Here is an 8,069-nt window from a genome sequence, read left to right on the forward strand (position 1 = left end):
AACCACGACACCATTCAGCGCGGTACAGATGGGCCCAACAACATGTCGAATGTACCGCTTAGGATTGGCATCACGTTCTCACCGATGAGTGTCGCATATGCTTTCGACCAGACAATAGTCAGAGACGCGTTTGGAGGCAACCCGGTCAGGCTGAATGCCTTAGGAACACTGTTGAGCGAGTGCAGCAAGGAGGAGGTTCCCTGATGTTTTCAGGTGGCATTATGTGGAATCGACGTAGCCCGCTGGTGGTCATGGAAGGCCCCGTGACGGCAGTACGCTACGTGAATGCCATCCTCCAACCGATAGTGCAACCATATCGGCAGCGCATTGGCGAGGCATTCGTCTTCATGGACGACAATTCGCGCCTCCATCGTGCAGATCTTGTGAATGATTTCCTTCAAGATAATGACATCGCTCGACTAGAGTGGCCGGAATATTCTCCAGACATGAACCATATCGAACATGCCTGGGATAAATTGAAAAGTGTACCAACCACTCTGAGGAAATTTGGATATTTGTGGTAAGTTCCTATGGAACCAAGCTGCTAAGGTCATCGGTCCCTAGACTTACACACTACTTAATCTAAGTCAAACTAACGACAATACACACACCCAAGCCAGAGGGAGATCTCGAACCTCCAACGGGATAGCCGCGCGAGCCGTGGCAAGGCGCCTAAGACCGCACGGCTACCCTACGCCGCCCACTCTGACGGATCTACGCCGAATCGCCGTTGAGGAGTGGGACAATCTGGACCAACAGTGCCTTGATGAACTTGCGGATAGTATACCACGACGAAAACAGGCAGGCATAAATGCAAGAGGACGTGCTACTGGGTATTAGAGGTACCTGTGTGTACAGCAATATGGACCACCACTTCTGAAAGTCTCACTGTTTGATGGTACAACATGCAATGCGTGATTTTCACGAGGAATAAAAATGGCGGAAATAGTGTTTATGTTGATCTCTATTCCAGTTTTCTGTACAGGTTCCGGAACTCTCGGAACGGAGATGATGCAAAACATTTTTGATGTGTGTATTATGCGCGGAGGGTAGGAAAAAGATGTATTAGATTTGCTTTTCCTTAATAGGGACGATATCCACTGCGGGAGTTCGGTATTACGCCTAGAATTCACCATTTAGTGCAAACTTTTTTTCAGACTATAATAACCATATCGCGGCCAAAAAACAGACAGCTTTGAAAGTTCTACTGAACCTTTTTCCAATACTGTTTTCAATAATGGGGTCAAGTCGCTGCTTCCACTACAGCAACATTAATTCTTGTTTCCGTTCTCATGGAAGGCGGGAACTGAGAGCAGGGCACGACGCGCCTAGTGCGTTGGGAGTGTTTTCAAACTATTTGCCATATTCTCCCATACCAATGGTGATATCATTACGTAACATTCCAAAAACGTAACCTCGTGATATACCTCGTTCAGTTAATATGCTGATTTGGTGTTAACTACATTAACCGGGTCCTCAGCGTAAGAGTAATGGCGTTGTTCAATACACATTAGAAAGGTGATGTCAGCGACCTCTCTCCACCCTCAGTAAAAGAAAAAAAGGAATCGGAGTCAAACAGTAAAAAATATCACAAGACCAATGGACATTTACCGTCCACATTACAGATACCTTTCGGAGCCTCAAGAGGTCCTATTACTGTAGCATACAGCTGCTACGTCCGAGCCTTGCATATATTAAATGTAGCCGATACACTCTCGAGACGTGATGGACGTAATCCAGGCTGCCATGTCACCTAAAAAGGGTAATCGAAACACTGCCCCTAATATAGGCGCTGCGAAACCGCCACCATAAACGGTTCGGCCATAAAACAGATTCTTCCTGGCCTCCTCCCGTCCTGCGGCGTCTGCGGATAGCCCTTGCAGAAATCCCTGCCAGCACGCGCTGCACGTCCAGCCAGCCGCGTCACTGGGTACGGCTGAGAAAATGTCAGATACTTAGTACTCAGTAGTCTAGGCATGTATTTCGGTACTTTGCAGTCTGCCGTCAATAGAAAATCCCTTTACGCTGTTTTCGCAAGATATACGTGGGAGGGAGCCGTAGTCTGGTTGCCTTCTAGGAATGTACGCTAACGGAATGTTAACACCGTACTGCACAACGCGCCTTACAGCGCCAGCCAGTGAGGTTGACCGAGCATTTCCGCGACGTGTGTATGTGACAAACTTTATTTGTTTATCATATGAGGACAGGAGAAATACTAAATAATTATTTACAACAAATACCCTACCGGAAAAAAAATAGAACACCCATTTAGAGATTTCCAATTCACTCAAGATTTATTGTTGCGACAGTGGATATGGAATACATGAGGTGACTACATATACAGATCAATACTGCAACCGGTACTGACCTACCGGGTACCGACCGTTTCTGAAGCAAGCGTATTAGTAACATCTGTAGCCTCCACAATTATTGAATTATATGAAAAAAACGTAAATTAGTTACAAATTACGCCGTGCACACACTTTATTCAGCATGTAAACGTCAGTACAGATATTCGGATTTAGGTTATGACATGTTCGACCTGCCTGCCATCATTAGAGATGATGTGGCGCAGACAAATAGCGAAATTCTGCCTGACCCGCTGAAGTGTCGAAACATCGACGCTGTCGACGGCCTGCTGAATGGCTCTTTTCAGCTCAGCAATGGTTTTGCGTTTATTGCTGTACATCTAATCTTTAATATAGACCCACAGAAAGGAGCCGCATGTGTTCAGATCCGGAGAATATGGCGACCAATCGGGGCCCATGCCAGTGGCCTCTGAATACCCCAGAACCAAAATAATATCTCCAGAGTGCTCCTCTAGGAAATCAAAGGCTCTCCTGCTTCGATGGGGTCAAGCTCCGTCTTACATGAAGCACATCTTGTCGAAATCAGGGTGACTTTGGATAACGACGATGAAATCATCTTCCAAAACCTTCACGTACCGTTCGGTACTTACCGTGCCATCAAGGAATATGGTACCGATTATTCCGTGACTGAAAATTGCACACCACGTAGTTAGGCTTTTAGGGTGAAGAGACTTCTCGATCGCAAAATGCGGATTCTCAGTCCCCCGAATGGGCCAGTTTTGTTTACTGACGAACCCATCCAAATAAAAGTGGGCTTCGTCGTTAAACCAAACCATATTCACATCAAAGTCCTTTCCATCAGTTCTGTGGACAATAGTGCTGGCGAAGCACAGCCGCTATTTCACGGCCCTGGGGCTTAATGGCTGAAGAGTTTGAGTTTTGTATAGGAAGAGATACAGGTCTGCAACAACAGTTTGTCGCAGTGTCGCCCCGGTTGATTCCAACCTGTTGTGCAGCTCGTCTGGCAGATTTCCTGGGCTGGTTTGAAACACAAAGCGTGTCTTCTCGATGTTTCCAGGCGTTTTCATCCTTTTTGGGCGAGCGACATTGCCAACGCTGTTATCGCGAGCATTACCCGCTCTCTCAAACTTGCGAATCAAATTCTTGATTGTAGCACACTTCCACCGGTTGTCTTCAGCCTGAACTCGGTCGCATTCTTCCTTTTGAGCAGCAGTTTGGCTGTTATTGCTCGCATATTAGGCCTTCACAAGCGCTGTACCTTCAGGCACATTTTCATGTGCAAATAGTCGACAGCAAGAAGACGCGTGCGCATGCGCATACTAATTCCCGTGATGCCCCGCGGCCAACAGTATAACTTGAACGTCCTAACACAAATTGTTTAGAAGTTATGGCGATTTTGTTTCATGTAAATCGATAACTGTCTCCCTGTATATTTTCATATAAAAATATTTCGTGACGTTACTCTGGTATCCATTTATTGTTGTCATATCTTTATTGTTTTTCAGTTCTTCCTGAAGCTAACTATTACTTAGATGAAGTCTGAAAGCCCTCATAATCTGACTTAGTAAGGGTAAAGTTGTTTTTTATAGAAAAATACAGTAGGTGTAGTAAAATCACATGGAACAAGGTGACGCAGCAATTGAGACTGTACGCCGAAGTTTTGAAGAGGGGAAGTCTATTGTTCTTCAGGTACTCCGAATCTATCCCTAGATCATTTGAGGGGTATGCCGGGACGCTTCGTCGAGCAACATCACTTAATTTGTCCTTCCTCGCGTATCCGCATTATTTCCACGCTGTGCTATGCATGTACTACTTCTTGGTCTCTGCTCTCTAGCCCTCAATCGATACAAGCCAGAAGACTTCACACAATGTGTCTGTTATCACCACACATGAGCCTTTGCGTCAAACGATTCTTCAGCCTAACAGCATCTGCAGTCATTGTTCATCCTCTGCATTCATTCATTTAAGTCTTTTTTTTATAAAAATCAATATATATCGTGTCGTAATGTAAATCATTATGAAAATATGTTTCGTAATAACATAGTTTCATAACACAAAACACTTAAGTATTTCTCATATCGTTTGTTGCAATCATTTAAGTGTTTGTCAGTAATTTTTCAGTCATTCTATGGGGACATCAATTAATTACGTGAGCTCTAAACGAGGTGGTGGTGGGGGGGGGGGGGAGAGTTCTAGCAAAATCTCACAAAATCTCATTGAGGTTGGGGGGGGGGTGAATTAAATCACACTTTAACTTTCTGATTAAGGAGACATTCATTTCTATATTGGAAAACGTTTAATTTATATAATTAATCCTGACTATAGACAATATTAAAGTGCTTGCGCAATCTCTAAAGCCTAATGCTTTACACGTGTGCATGCCTGGGATTCCCCGCTTTGAAATAAGTGCCTCGTCGATCGAGAGCACTGAGTGTCAGCCATTATATTCTGAATGCGTATAAAGCCAATGTTACTGTGCTCACGCTCGTAGCGTCTATAATGCGTATGTTAAGTGGCATGCTGGCAGTGTAAACACACGAGCGAGCAAGAAGTTTATCGTCTGTGTAAGAAATTTTAAAGAAAACGCATCACGTAGTTAATGGACGTCCCATAAATATTGTGGCCGTATCGCTGAACGCGTGTCACAGTTTTGCTGTACGGTAAGCCGGCCGCGGTGGTCTAGCGGTTCTAGGTGCTCAGTCCGGAACCGCGCGACCGCTACGGTCGCAGGTTCGAATCCTGCTTCGGGCATGGATGTGTGTGATGTCCTTAGGTTAGTTAGGTTTAAGTAGGTCTAAGTTCTAGGGGACTTACGACTACAGATCTTGAGTCCCATAGTGCTCAGAGCCATTTCAACCATTTTTTTGCTGTACGGTAACAGCGATCCAGACTCTTCTTCTCGTCTCTGCATGGACATAACGTTGATTAAAGGCCTCCTCCTTTCTTCTCCGTGCGTTAAGATGTTTAGCTATTCGAATGCTCCTGCTTCATTTCTAATGCGCGTCCACCCATCTTCCATTAGATCATTGTCTAAATCTTCTCTCATCTCTGGGATTCCAGCAAGTAATTTCGAGTAAAGCCTATATTCAGTAGAATTCCGAAAATCGTAATGAAAGATGCTTCCACTTGCCCAAGAGTGATTACTTTTCTGTCTTATAAACAGAAATTCTGGTTACTCGTTTGCTGTGGGGAATAATTAAGAAGATATTATGCGAGGAACGAAAGACTAATCCATCGACTGAAGAAATGTTGGGTAGAACACCTGCAGCGCAAGACAGCTAGCAGACATGGTGCGCATTTTAGTGTACAGAGGACATTGGTCGTTATACATACCAGTTATAATATCGAGTTGTGGTAAAGAATGAGCGTCATTCCTTCGCTAGCTGTGTATTGCAGACTTTAGGAACCATCAAAACGTGAGTGTAGCCCTTGTGGTCACTCTGTTAAAGAATTTCAACTCAAATGCTCCACACCATTTGTGAAGATACTGTTTCTTCCCATCATACTGACTCAAATTTATTAAGGTTTTCAGGCAGCTGATCAACGACATAGTTGGTAGATGTATGGCCGCCATCTAACAATGCCAAGTACTTATTTACTTCCGAGTTTTGACTGAAAGTTCAGATATTGTAATACATCGTCTTGTTACGTTCCTCTTTTGCACACGTGGCTTACCAGCTGTTCACAGTTTCCTTTAAACATCATACTGTATCTGACCTTTTCATTCAAGTCGCAAACGATATTCAATACTATTCGTTTAATTTACCTTGAACAATACATGAATGGCACTATGAAAGCACCCCGCTGCTGCAACTCTCGCTTAAAATTTTAGGTCCCACCGAGATTTGAACTCGGATCGCTGGATTCAAAGTCCAGAGTGCTAACCATTACACCATGGGACCTTGCCAGCATCTGTAGCCCAGCGCCGGATACTGATGGTGCCGTTACGATGTCGCAAGAGGCTCTTGCGTCACTCTCAGCTGCTTGCGTGTTCCTCTCAGCGTTTCACTTCCGAAGCGCTGTCCGTCTCTCTGAAGACAATCGTATTTCTCTCCCGAATATCTCGTGAGTTTTATTAATCCGGGAGAATAAGCTGCTTTATTTAGAATTAACACTTCTTTTCATTGCATAAATATTGGAATGGCTAATATCATTACGAAGCGTCATCTTAGCGTCAGAGAATGCTTTGCAGTTTCAACCGTAGTTGAGCTAATCCGATTATTTTCATTTCTTGCAAGTGCTGAGGTAAATTTCGTTGATAACCCTTATTAATAAAAAAAGTATCATTTCAGTACTTTACCAGGTTGTATTCAGCCAGCATGACGTCCTGGACTCGTGGTTTTCATGCTGTGTACGTGAGACAGCAGGCATCGGGTGTTGTGTGACGCATGAGCTGAGCGACTACGGCATCAATTCGGAAGAGAGATACTACTTCACAAAGTAGTAAATTACGGAAAGCACGTAGATGAAATCCACTGTCTCACTCAATGCTATTTGGAAGCTGCTTTAAAGCAGAGCATCGTAACGTCGGTCACTGTGCAACACGATAAAGTGGTACACAATATCTGGTATCTCAGAATACTGGCGAACAACTTCGGCGGTTGAGACAACCCTACCAAGCATGTCTACGCAAGTACTGCATGAAGTATCATAAAGACTCTTCTGCACAGCCACTGATAACTGTTGTAACAAAAATATACGCCGTTTCCGTGGGGAGTTGTTCCATTACTCCAGCAATGATTTTTGTACGTTCTGTGACCTGGTTTCGTACACTAGAAATTACGGTCGTCACGACCCGCAATTGCCGATACAAGAAGAATAACACGTCTAATGCGCCATCAGGAAAGTTATCACGTACCAATAGACTGGAAACCATGTATCCCCCAAAAAATCGCTCTGCAAACTTCAGGGAACTGCAACACTGTGACATAAGTTAATTTTTTGTAAAATGTCAAATAGTGTTATTTGGAAAATCTCATGACTGATAAAATAATTCTTTCTCTTTTGTTTATCCAGACTAAGATCACAATTTCTAATCACAATCCGACTGTAAGCTACAGTCATCGGCAGGTCTGTAAACAAGAAAAACTAAAACGAGCAAAACGAACAAACAAGTGAAACTGTAAAAGAAGAGATTAAAAAGATCACGCCAGTGCTGCAACATAAAAAAAGCTTGTGCACATACATTGCCATACAGTTTAAGGTAACGTCTAAAACGGACCATTACATGAGTGAGAACTATGATGTTCGTTTCGATAAATAAACAAAATACTGTCTCTTGACTGACGGCGACTTTATATATATCGTGTACTCTTGATTGATCCTGATTTATAAACTGAAGCAGCAAAGAAACTGGTACAGGCATGCGTATTCAAATACAGAGATATGTAAACAGGAAGAATACAGCGCAGCGCTCGGCAACGCATATATAAGTTGGCACAGTTGCTACATCGGTTACTGCTGCCACAGTGGCAGGTTATCGAGATTTAAGTGAGTTTGAATGTGGTTTTATAGTCGGCGCACGAGCGATGGGACCCAGCATCTCCGAGGTAGCGATGAAGTGAGATTTTCCCGTACGACCACTTCACGAGTGTACCGTGAACATCAGAAATCCGGTAAAACAATCAGTCACCGACATCTCTACAGCCTGAAAAAGATTGTGCAAGGAGGGGACCAACAACGACTGAAGAGAACCGTTCAATGTGACAGAAGTGCAACCCATCAGAAAATAGCTGCAGA

General features: G+C 43.8%; 1 non-coding gene across 1 annotated transcript; it reads right to left on the reverse strand.

Annotated features, from left to right (window-relative positions):
• Positions 1-6,160: 6,160 nt before the first annotated feature.
• On the reverse strand, positions 6,161-6,232 carry Trnaq-uug (transfer RNA glutamine (anticodon UUG)). Its single transcript has one exon. It is a non-coding gene; the product is annotated as a tRNA-Gln (tRNA).
• Between the last annotated feature and the right edge of the window lie 1,837 nt (positions 6,233-8,069).

This window comes from Schistocerca cancellata, chromosome 2 (genome assembly GCF_023864275.1).
Source record: "Schistocerca cancellata isolate TAMUIC-IGC-003103 chromosome 2, iqSchCanc2.1, whole genome shotgun sequence".
NCBI lineage: Eukaryota > Metazoa > Arthropoda > Insecta > Orthoptera > Acrididae > Schistocerca > Schistocerca cancellata.